The following is a 9,383-nucleotide window of genomic DNA, read 5'->3' as shown; positions in this document are numbered from 1 at the left end:
CTCTAACTTTGTCATTGGTTCCGATATGGATCATCACCGCTGGATCTTCTCCAGCCCCTCCCAGTAATCTGTCAACCCGATCCGCGATGATTCGAACTCAAGCACCAGGAAGACAACACACCGTTCGACAATTGTCTTTGTGACAGATTGCCCTTTCTGTACCCCTAATAAGTCTCCCACTACCAGCACCTGTCTAGCCTTCCCTGGTCCCCTGCTTACTGGAGCTGACATTGCCCTGACTGGCAGAAGAAGGGTCCGGCTACAGCAGTGCCGTTCCTGAACTGACATCCCCCTCATCTGCCAAACTTGTGTCAGATCAGGGCTAGCCTTCCTGCACTCTTCCCTCTACCCCGCTTTCTAACTGTTATCCAGCTGGCTACCTCACTTTCCTCAACCTCCATAGAGTGCTTGCTCAGTGAGCAGCAAACTTTTTTCCAAATTGTTAACGCCTCTCAGTGTTGAAACTCGCCCGGTTAGATACTCAATATGCGATTCCAAACGGGCAATTTGCTCACATATTGAACAAAGATATGAAAACGGATGTGCCAGGACTGCAGACATTAGACAAGATGTGCACTGGACTGCGCTGTCAATAACGGAACACATACTAAATGGGGATTATGCAAGAAAAGAGAAAAAATACAATATAGTGCAGTGATAAGAATGCAACTTACTGTAGACTCCTCCTAAAGTCCCTGAATCAGAAGTCACGTAATCTAAAGTCACGCACTTAATACAAAAACACACTTCAAAATAAACACGCGAACGCTCAAAAACTCGCGTTATTTGCCTGCTTGTATAAATGGAGCTCCCAAAACAGCCTGCTTTTTTTTCCTCTTTTGCGGCACCACTTTTGTGGTTGGTGTCTAGATGTCGTCTGACACTTGATGTGCGACACACAACAGTTTCATTACACAGAATACACAACACTTTCCCATTGCGTTCAATCACTCCAAATGCCTCTTGGAATGATCTTCTATTCTCTGTTTTGGCTTTTTTGGGTGTTCAAGACTTGGAGTCTACAAAAACACAAAATAAAAAAATAAAAAAAATAAATGAGGCACCTAATAAAATCTATCCCTATACCAAAAATAGCTAACGCTAAAGAAATGGATCTTCATTTAAATCAACAATCAACGTCAGTGATTCTTAGCTAAAGGCTCTATTTGAATTTGCTGACCACCAACACGAGGGGCAATGTTCCACCGACCACCAGCTTTTGGCCTGCTCTGAAAAAGTCATCTGAGTTCACTGCATACATAGGATGACGTGTAGAACACCCCACAGTACAGTCATCTTACGTTCATTGGTCTCATGACCCAGGCACAGCTCAAGTCATGGTCAAGTCAATGGAGCTGAGCAGCGATGCCAAGCAGAGCGACAGTCGCTATACAATGGACAGCACCATGCTTTGTAATCTGCGAGGAGGCCACAGCAAACAACTGATCGGTGAGGTGCTGGGAGCCAGATCCTGACTGATCTCATCAGCAAGTTGCATTTATGAGAAAGTTAATACACGGCCCTTACTAATGTATTGTGATTGTCCATATTGCCTCCTTTGCTGGCTGGATTCATTTTTCCATCACATTATACACTGCTCGTTTCCATGGTTATGACCACCCTGCCAGTGGCGACTCTAGGAACAATATATAGGGGGGGGAAGGGCACATAAGATACCACAGTCAAACATGGGGGGGCACTGATAATTTTCACCACTTAATCATACTACTGAAAAAAACAAAAAAAGTATATATAAATAAGATTACAAAATACGAGCGTATCACGGTCTGCAGGGATACCTTTTTATTGTTCTAACCTAATACCTAAAAGACAAGCTTTCAAGAGTTTTCCTTTCTTCCTCGGTTTTGCTTCAGACCTGAGAAACACTCTCCAAAACTTTTCTTTATAGTTGAAAGCAGTTTCAGCAAACACCAGGGTTGTGTAAATAATCCCACATGTTAAACATATTCACAAAAGAAGACCAATGAACAGACGCTCATTCACAAAAGGGTTAAGAGTTTGGAGAAGGGAACAATCTAGGACAACATAACTGAATAGGACAGTGAGCTGGATTGGAGAATTTTTTTCAAATCAGCCATGTTGCCCTATATTGTTCACTTCTCCTGACTTCTCCAAACTCTTCACCCTTTTGTGAAATAACCTTGTGGGTGTTGTTGGTGTGTGTAACTAATACTACTTACCAAGTACCAATTTTACACAGCCGGCCACTTCCTACCTACTTAAAAATTAAAATTAGACTTTTTCTTTTTTAAACAAAACTTTATTCAAAATAGGATCATGAGCATCAGCTCATTCAACAGTGGTACAGAAAACAACATAAAATTTAACAAAGAACAGAACTAAAAGTTTTAACATACAATAAGTGCAGCATCGAACAAAACTAGCTTATTCACACACGCTTGAGTATTCAGAAACAATCTATTCCTAAAAGGTGAATAGCAGGAGAATTTCAAAATCTAGATCAATATATACAATTTGTTAAGTGAGCTGAATGGGAGAAATTTTCTATTTCGGCTATTTTCACCTAGATTTTTCAATTCTGCTACTAATTCACCTGCAATTCAGCTAGGAGAACTGGTAGGAGAATTGAATAATCTACTAGGTCAAAATAGCCAAACCCTAAAAATTCCCCCATTCAGCTCACTTTCTAAATAGTCTTTATTGGTCTAGATTTTGAAATTCTCCAGCAATTTGCCTTTTACTCAATAGACCTGAATGTTTTTGAGGGATCTTTTATGAAATAGAATGACAGAAAACATTTCACTATTTTAAACTGATAAAACTAAAGACGGCAAAGTTTCAGTTTCTGTAGTCAGCATTAAAGAGATACTATACGCACCAAAATAACTTTAGCTTAATGAAGTAGTTTTGGGGGACGGGTCATGCCCTTGCAGACTTACTGCTCAATTCTCTGATATTTAGGAGTGTATGTGACTTGCACAGCCATTCTAAACACTTTATGGTCTGTTTAATCTATAATTTCTTATCTTCTGCTCTTTGATAGCCCTCTAAAGCAAACAGGAGCCCCCTGAATTAAGAAGAGCATATAACTTAATACAGATTTATAGGTGAACTTTTATGAATTGATGCAAATTTGTCAATGACTTGATCCCTGTTTATCTTGTCTGCAAGCCTAAACTCAATTGCTAGTGTGGCAAGATCTGACAGCCTTTCCTCAGTCATTGTGGGACGGAAAAAGGATTCGATCAGTTTCAGTGCTGAAAAACTTCTCTCACAAGATGCACTGCTAACTGGCAGAACGCATGCAATTTTACACAGTCTGTACAGTTCAAAGAAAGGAACAGCATAAGGTTGCAGAAAGTTTGTGAACTCCAGTACAGTGTTAACTTTTATGCCACCTGATTCTTCTTTCCTCTTCAAAGTCACAAGAGCCTGCTTGAGTTCCGTTTCTAAATACTCCAAATTACAGCCATTGAGGTCAACTTTTGTAAATGCAAAAAACAATCCGCTTTTGGGTTAAGGGCCTGAATGCCTTCCATTACCAGCAAGGAATCCCTTGAAAAAGGTGATTTTAATTCTGATATTATTTTTTCAAGAACAACAGAGACAAAATACTGTATAAAATTATCCTTTTTGCTCAGTTGTGTTCGTTGACCAACTGTTTCCATTATAATGCTGTCCCTTAAAGGGGTTGTCCGGGACCAAATGTTTTTAAAAAAAACACGTTTACTCACAATGTACATCTAAGTAAAGGCCTCCATACATTTTCAGCTATTTTTGCCACTTCTATGTGGCTCCAACGGTCCCCCACTCATTGTTTATATATCTGTTTATCTTTACCTGACTTCCGGCTGCACTGCCCTGTGGGTCCTGGGGCAGCGCAGCATCAGGTGGTTACAGCTGTCTCTCTGCTCCGCTGTAACTCCGCCCCCTCATCAATATTCACCTCAATTCATTCAGAAGCTCACCAGACTGGAGGGGCGGGGCTTAGCGGGATGTCGGCCATCCGCTGTAACTCCGCCCCCTCATCAATATTCACCTCAATTCATTCTGAAGCTCACTGGAGGGGCGGGGCTGAGCGGGTTGCCAAGGGGCGGGGCTTAGCGTGATGTTGGTCAGCCGCTGTAACTCCGCCCCTCATCAATATTCACCTCGATTCATTTGCTGCCAGTGACGTCACCTGGCTCCCTGAGCAGCGGAAGAGGAAGCTTTGCTTGCCTGCAAGGGACCCGGTACGTCACTGAGGAGAAGAAAACAGTAAATTCCGGCCATGAATTTCAAAGATGAAAACAGGGCTGCAGAAATCTTTGACAAAGGTACTACCTGCTTGTATGTAATATGTATGCCACACTTGTACTATTAGAGCAATGTCCCCAATCCTGGACAACCCCTTTAACTTCAAAGGTGGTCTGCAATCACTTTGTTTGCGAGGTGGTTCATTTCCTTCAGAGTCAGGAGTTTCTATTCCGCATTTAATGCGCAAGTCCATTGCATCCACCCAAACCTTTCCTATTGCGGAAGATTGTACGGATCTTGTAGGGTCACCTTCTTCATTTCGTACTTCTTCAAGTTCTTCAATGACAGTTCGGAGGAGAAGGACTGCTGATGCCAAATCAAGATCTTTTGCTTGTAGCATATTGGATAACATCTGTGTCCTTTTTTATATGTTTTCAAAAAGCACAAGTGATAGAATATCAATCTCCCTTTGGGTTACTAGTATATAATCAATTCTTGAATATGTTTTGTGGACCTTGGAGTAACTGACTGTTGGGTGAAGCACCCTCCAGATATCAACTAATTGATACTGTTGAAACAATTTCTTAATCATTTTTAATCTATTAAGTGGGATGTAAGACTTTCCATGAGATGTATCTAAACTTGGTTCTAGGGTTATATTGAAATCTCCTCCAAATATCAATGTCCCCTCCAGGAACGGCTCCAACCTTTCAAAGACAAGTTTGAAAAAAGCGGATTGGTTGTGATTGGGGGCATAAACATTAACAAGTGTAAACAGATGATCATCTATTTTGCCTTTGAGAAAAATAAATCGCCCATCAGGATCTGTTATATTGTCAATTTTGGCAAAGTTTATGTGTTTGCTAAATACAATAGATACTCCCTTTCTTTTTTGTGTAGGGGTACAAGCATTGAACCACTGTGTAAAGTATCTATGCTTAGTAACTGGGGTGTAAGTCTTTTTAAAATGTGTATCTTGAAGGAAGAGAATGTCAGCTTTCCTTTTTTGGAGTAGTTGTAAAATATGACCTCTCTTTGATGGTATAGTTAGACCATTAGCATTGAAAGGAATACAATTGAGAGCTGTCATCTTATATGTTATATAGAATTAGGATGTTCATTAGGCTATGACTGGTAAGGTATAAAGAAACGTTAACTGATAACATACAGTACACCTCTAGGAAACGAGTAGAGTACTGTAGGGGGAAAAATAAAGCGTCTGGTCCACTAGAGAAGGGGGGGGGGTTGAGCCCCTTAAAAATTCTGTAGATAAATTAAGTTAGTAAACTAACATAGGCTAACGCCTAAACAGTGTGACAGTGTAACAAGTTATTACAACTTCTTATTTGTGGTCGTGGCTACCGAGAGAATGCACCCTATCCCACCTGCAACTACCTTACGCCTAAGCGGTTAGAGTTGTGCCGCAGCCGCGATGTAACAGGGACACCAGAAAGAGGGCATCCCCTCCATGAGTAACAAGAGTAAGGGCGGGTGGGAGGGAAAAAACGACGTACAAAGTGGGAGGGACGCCGGCCGAACATAAAGGCAGGAGTGCCCCTCTCACAAATACAGGCCAATGAATCGGCCTTTACACTTGTGGTCGTGGCTACCGATAGAATGCACCCTATCCCACCTGCAACTACCTTACGCCTAAGCGGTTAGAGTTGTGCCGCAACCGCGACGTAGCAGGGACACCAGAAAGAGGACAAAAAGCATACAGAGTAGCAAGAGTAATTTATTACAACATAATCACAAGACCAAACTTTGGAAAGCCAATGACATCTCAGTTTTGGGATGAGGAATGTAGCGACTGAAGCAGGAGGAGTGCCAGCGACCCAACTTTTGAATAACGTGCGCTGGCACCTGATTTTTGGAGGCCGCAGACGCCGCTCCTATACGGAACGAATGACCTGAAATCGAAACGGGGTCCCGCGCCATACCTATACCCTAACTCTGTGACTCGGAAAAGGTACAAATCAAGTTCTTCCCTCCTATCAGGCCTAACAGAACATATCACATCTCTAAACAGACTGAACGCCATGACAAATTCGGGGATCGTCAACTTGCGATTGAGCCTGTGGTCACGGCCTCTCAGCAGCACAGAGACCTCACCGCAGGCAATGACCTTACTGTCGGACAAGTTCCTGGTGGCAATCAGCAAAGAAGCAAGGTTAACATCCCTACCCTACATAATGTGCAGGAAAGACATTGGGAACGGCCTGCGTTGAACGACAGCCACCTGTTGCGGATGTAGAGGCAACGGGTAGGTCCGGAGAAGAGACAGAAACGACCGATGGACGAGACACTACCATCTCCAACCTTGCTTGTATAATAGTAACAGACGACATTAAGCTATTCAACATGACGTGTAACTGGGTGAGTGACATTTGCACCGTGGCCATGGAGACGAGATCTTGACACGGAGCCACTGAGTCTTTCAACAGCCGGTACAACTCAGCCTTCCTGGCGGAAGCCAGGAAAGGAATACCCCTCTTTGTTAGTTCCGTAGTAAGCCTAGGGATAGTCCATGCACGTAGGGATGGAATACTGCCCCTTCAGATATTCCCACAACATCCTCATCCACAGAAGCCTCAACGATATCTGAAGCTCGCGACATTCAGCTGTAGAAACAATATAACACGAAACAACGGACAGCGAATGAGACATGAACAACACTTGCAACCTGTCTCCTCCCCCCCAACGTGTGCCCCTACTACCTGGCAGGTAAGTCAAGATCCTGGACATAACTTGAGAGAAACGCTTGAACCTAGAAGCAAACAATTATGCCGTCAACACTGGATTACACACCACGCCGGGAGGAAACCACTAACAACGGTAAGAAGAGGGTGAGCAACCGAGACTAGCGAGTAGAAGTGAAGGAGACTATGTTAACTTATATTGTTACTCTTTATATCACCTCTCCCCTTCCTTCATTCTTTTCTCTTTTTTTTTTTTTCCTCTTATTTTTGAGCATTTATTTTATTTTATTTTTATTTTTTATTTTTTTGCTCTACAAAGTTTCCCTCATCACAAGAACATGACCTGTGACCGCAACCGCACAAATTACGGCCTGCAAGCCGCACCCACTAACCCCGCCTACTGTCTGGGAGAAGAAAAAAGAAAAACAACCTGTGGCTATGTCCTGCCTCCCTAACGGGGTGAGCCTCAGGTGATAAGGCGCTAACAAACACCATGCATGAGAAATTAACTGCAGCCGGAGACCGCACAGCACTTCCTCTAAGACCACCCCCGGCCCTAACTCTCTACCCTACACCCCTCCATATTAACCCACTACCCTCCCTGGACACAGTTATTTTCCCCTCCTTTATTATTATTATTTTTTATTATATATATTTTCTCCTCCTTCTACCCCTGGAAAAGACGGGCACCCTCAAGATACCACTAACCGACCCGGTACAGGGCTCCAACCGACCCAGTACAGGGCTCCACACACACACACTGGCTCACAACCTGCCAGTACTGACAACGGGACAGACCGGTGACAACCCTGTAACTTTCAAAACCCCTCAACAAGCCCCGCACCCCGTATACCTGCCTATCTAACAGCACGGCGGCCCGTGCCAGACATTAAAACAAACTGCTGAGCGGGGACACGCTGCCCCCTGCACCCTAACGTGTCATGCCGCGTGGGGAGCTAGTGTTGCTCCCTGGCAGACCGCTCCGGTGGGGGGGTGCCCCCCCTCACCTAGGGGGCCGACCCACCGCCGGCCGGACTCAGAAGCGCTGGGCTGCAGGACGTGGCAGCTACTCACCGTAAATGGACACCACTGCCGATGAGACACCGCTCCGCTCCCTGCATACACCGCTCTGCAACAGTAGGGACCCAGGTATGCTCCAGAACGACGTACAAAGTGGGAGGATCGCCGGCCGAACATAAAGGCAGCAGTGCCCCTCCCACAAATACAGGCCAATTACACGTGTATTACAATAACACAAAAGAGTGTTTGAGTAGATGGTTTCAGATCTTAGACCTAAAAGACCACTGATCTAGTCAAAGAGTAATATGAAGATAATAAGTTTCAAGATGGTGGCTCACTCCAAAAATAATTAATGGAATAGGTGCTGCTAACCCAAATAAGAGGGACACCCACCCTCTAAGTAGATAGGTGCATAAACTGTTAAAGTAATGGGTGAGCACACTGCGTTTGGACTTCACAATAAAATTTAATTAAATCAAACAATGGATTTACACGTGTATATCTAAAAATGTAAGAATATAAAACTATAAAATTCTGGAAAATAAAATACAATAGAATACAATGAAATACAGTATACTCGGCAAAGCTCGGCTCGATAAGGTCCACACAATAAATGGATACTTGTCATAAAAGTCAATTTGCAATGCGATCAACTAGTTGTATGATTGTGGGTATCCTAATGTGGATAGATCTAGCATACAGATGAAATCCTATGCGGATGTTAGTCAATATTTGCAGTATGTCTCTGTTTTTCGATTGTTTCAAAATGTTGTTATAATGCCGGCAGTTCTTAGGTATTCATTCAAAGTCACTGCATTAATGGGTAGAGTCTCTCTTGCCTTTCTCGATGTTTGTGGTAGTTCGGGCGAGGGTCTGGCGGGGCACGAGGGTGCCGGCGACACGCTCAGTACACCTCAAGCCTGCTGCCCCGAATTCTCGCGGGAGTTAGGACGAGACTCACGTGTCTATGCCGTCCGTACCTTTTAATCTTCCGGTACCAAACAGAGGAGCATGCCTTTTTAGTCCGTGTATGGTTTGTTCCAGTAGTCTTTCCTCTATCGCGAGGTTCCAATTTACATAGCGTGGCTACGCTTATGGTTGCGGAGGTGCTCTGTACAGGTGTCCGATCAAACCCAGACGCGTTTCGGGAACAGCTTTCCCTTCATCAGTGGTATCGTGACACCTGTTACCCTCCGCCTTTTATTTCCTAAGGAGCACCCAAACTGTGGAGAACTGGATTTCCTATTTAAAATTATGGCTCTGCATGCGGTTTTGTGTATGCGTTTTTCATGCGGTTTTTCCGTATATATGCGTTTTTTGGGATACATAATCCTTTCGTTATTTTGGACTTATGGTGTGAATATATTTATTGTTCATGATTGCTTTGCCGAGATATACCACTTAGAAATTTCTCATTATATAAATACATACTTTTTTAACTGAATG

Source organism: Bufo bufo, chromosome 5 (genome assembly GCF_905171765.1).
Source record: "Bufo bufo chromosome 5, aBufBuf1.1, whole genome shotgun sequence".
Lineage (NCBI taxonomy): Eukaryota > Metazoa > Chordata > Amphibia > Anura > Bufonidae > Bufo > Bufo bufo.
The sequence above is the reverse complement of the archived record's forward strand: the minus strand, read 5'-3'. Positions refer to the sequence as shown.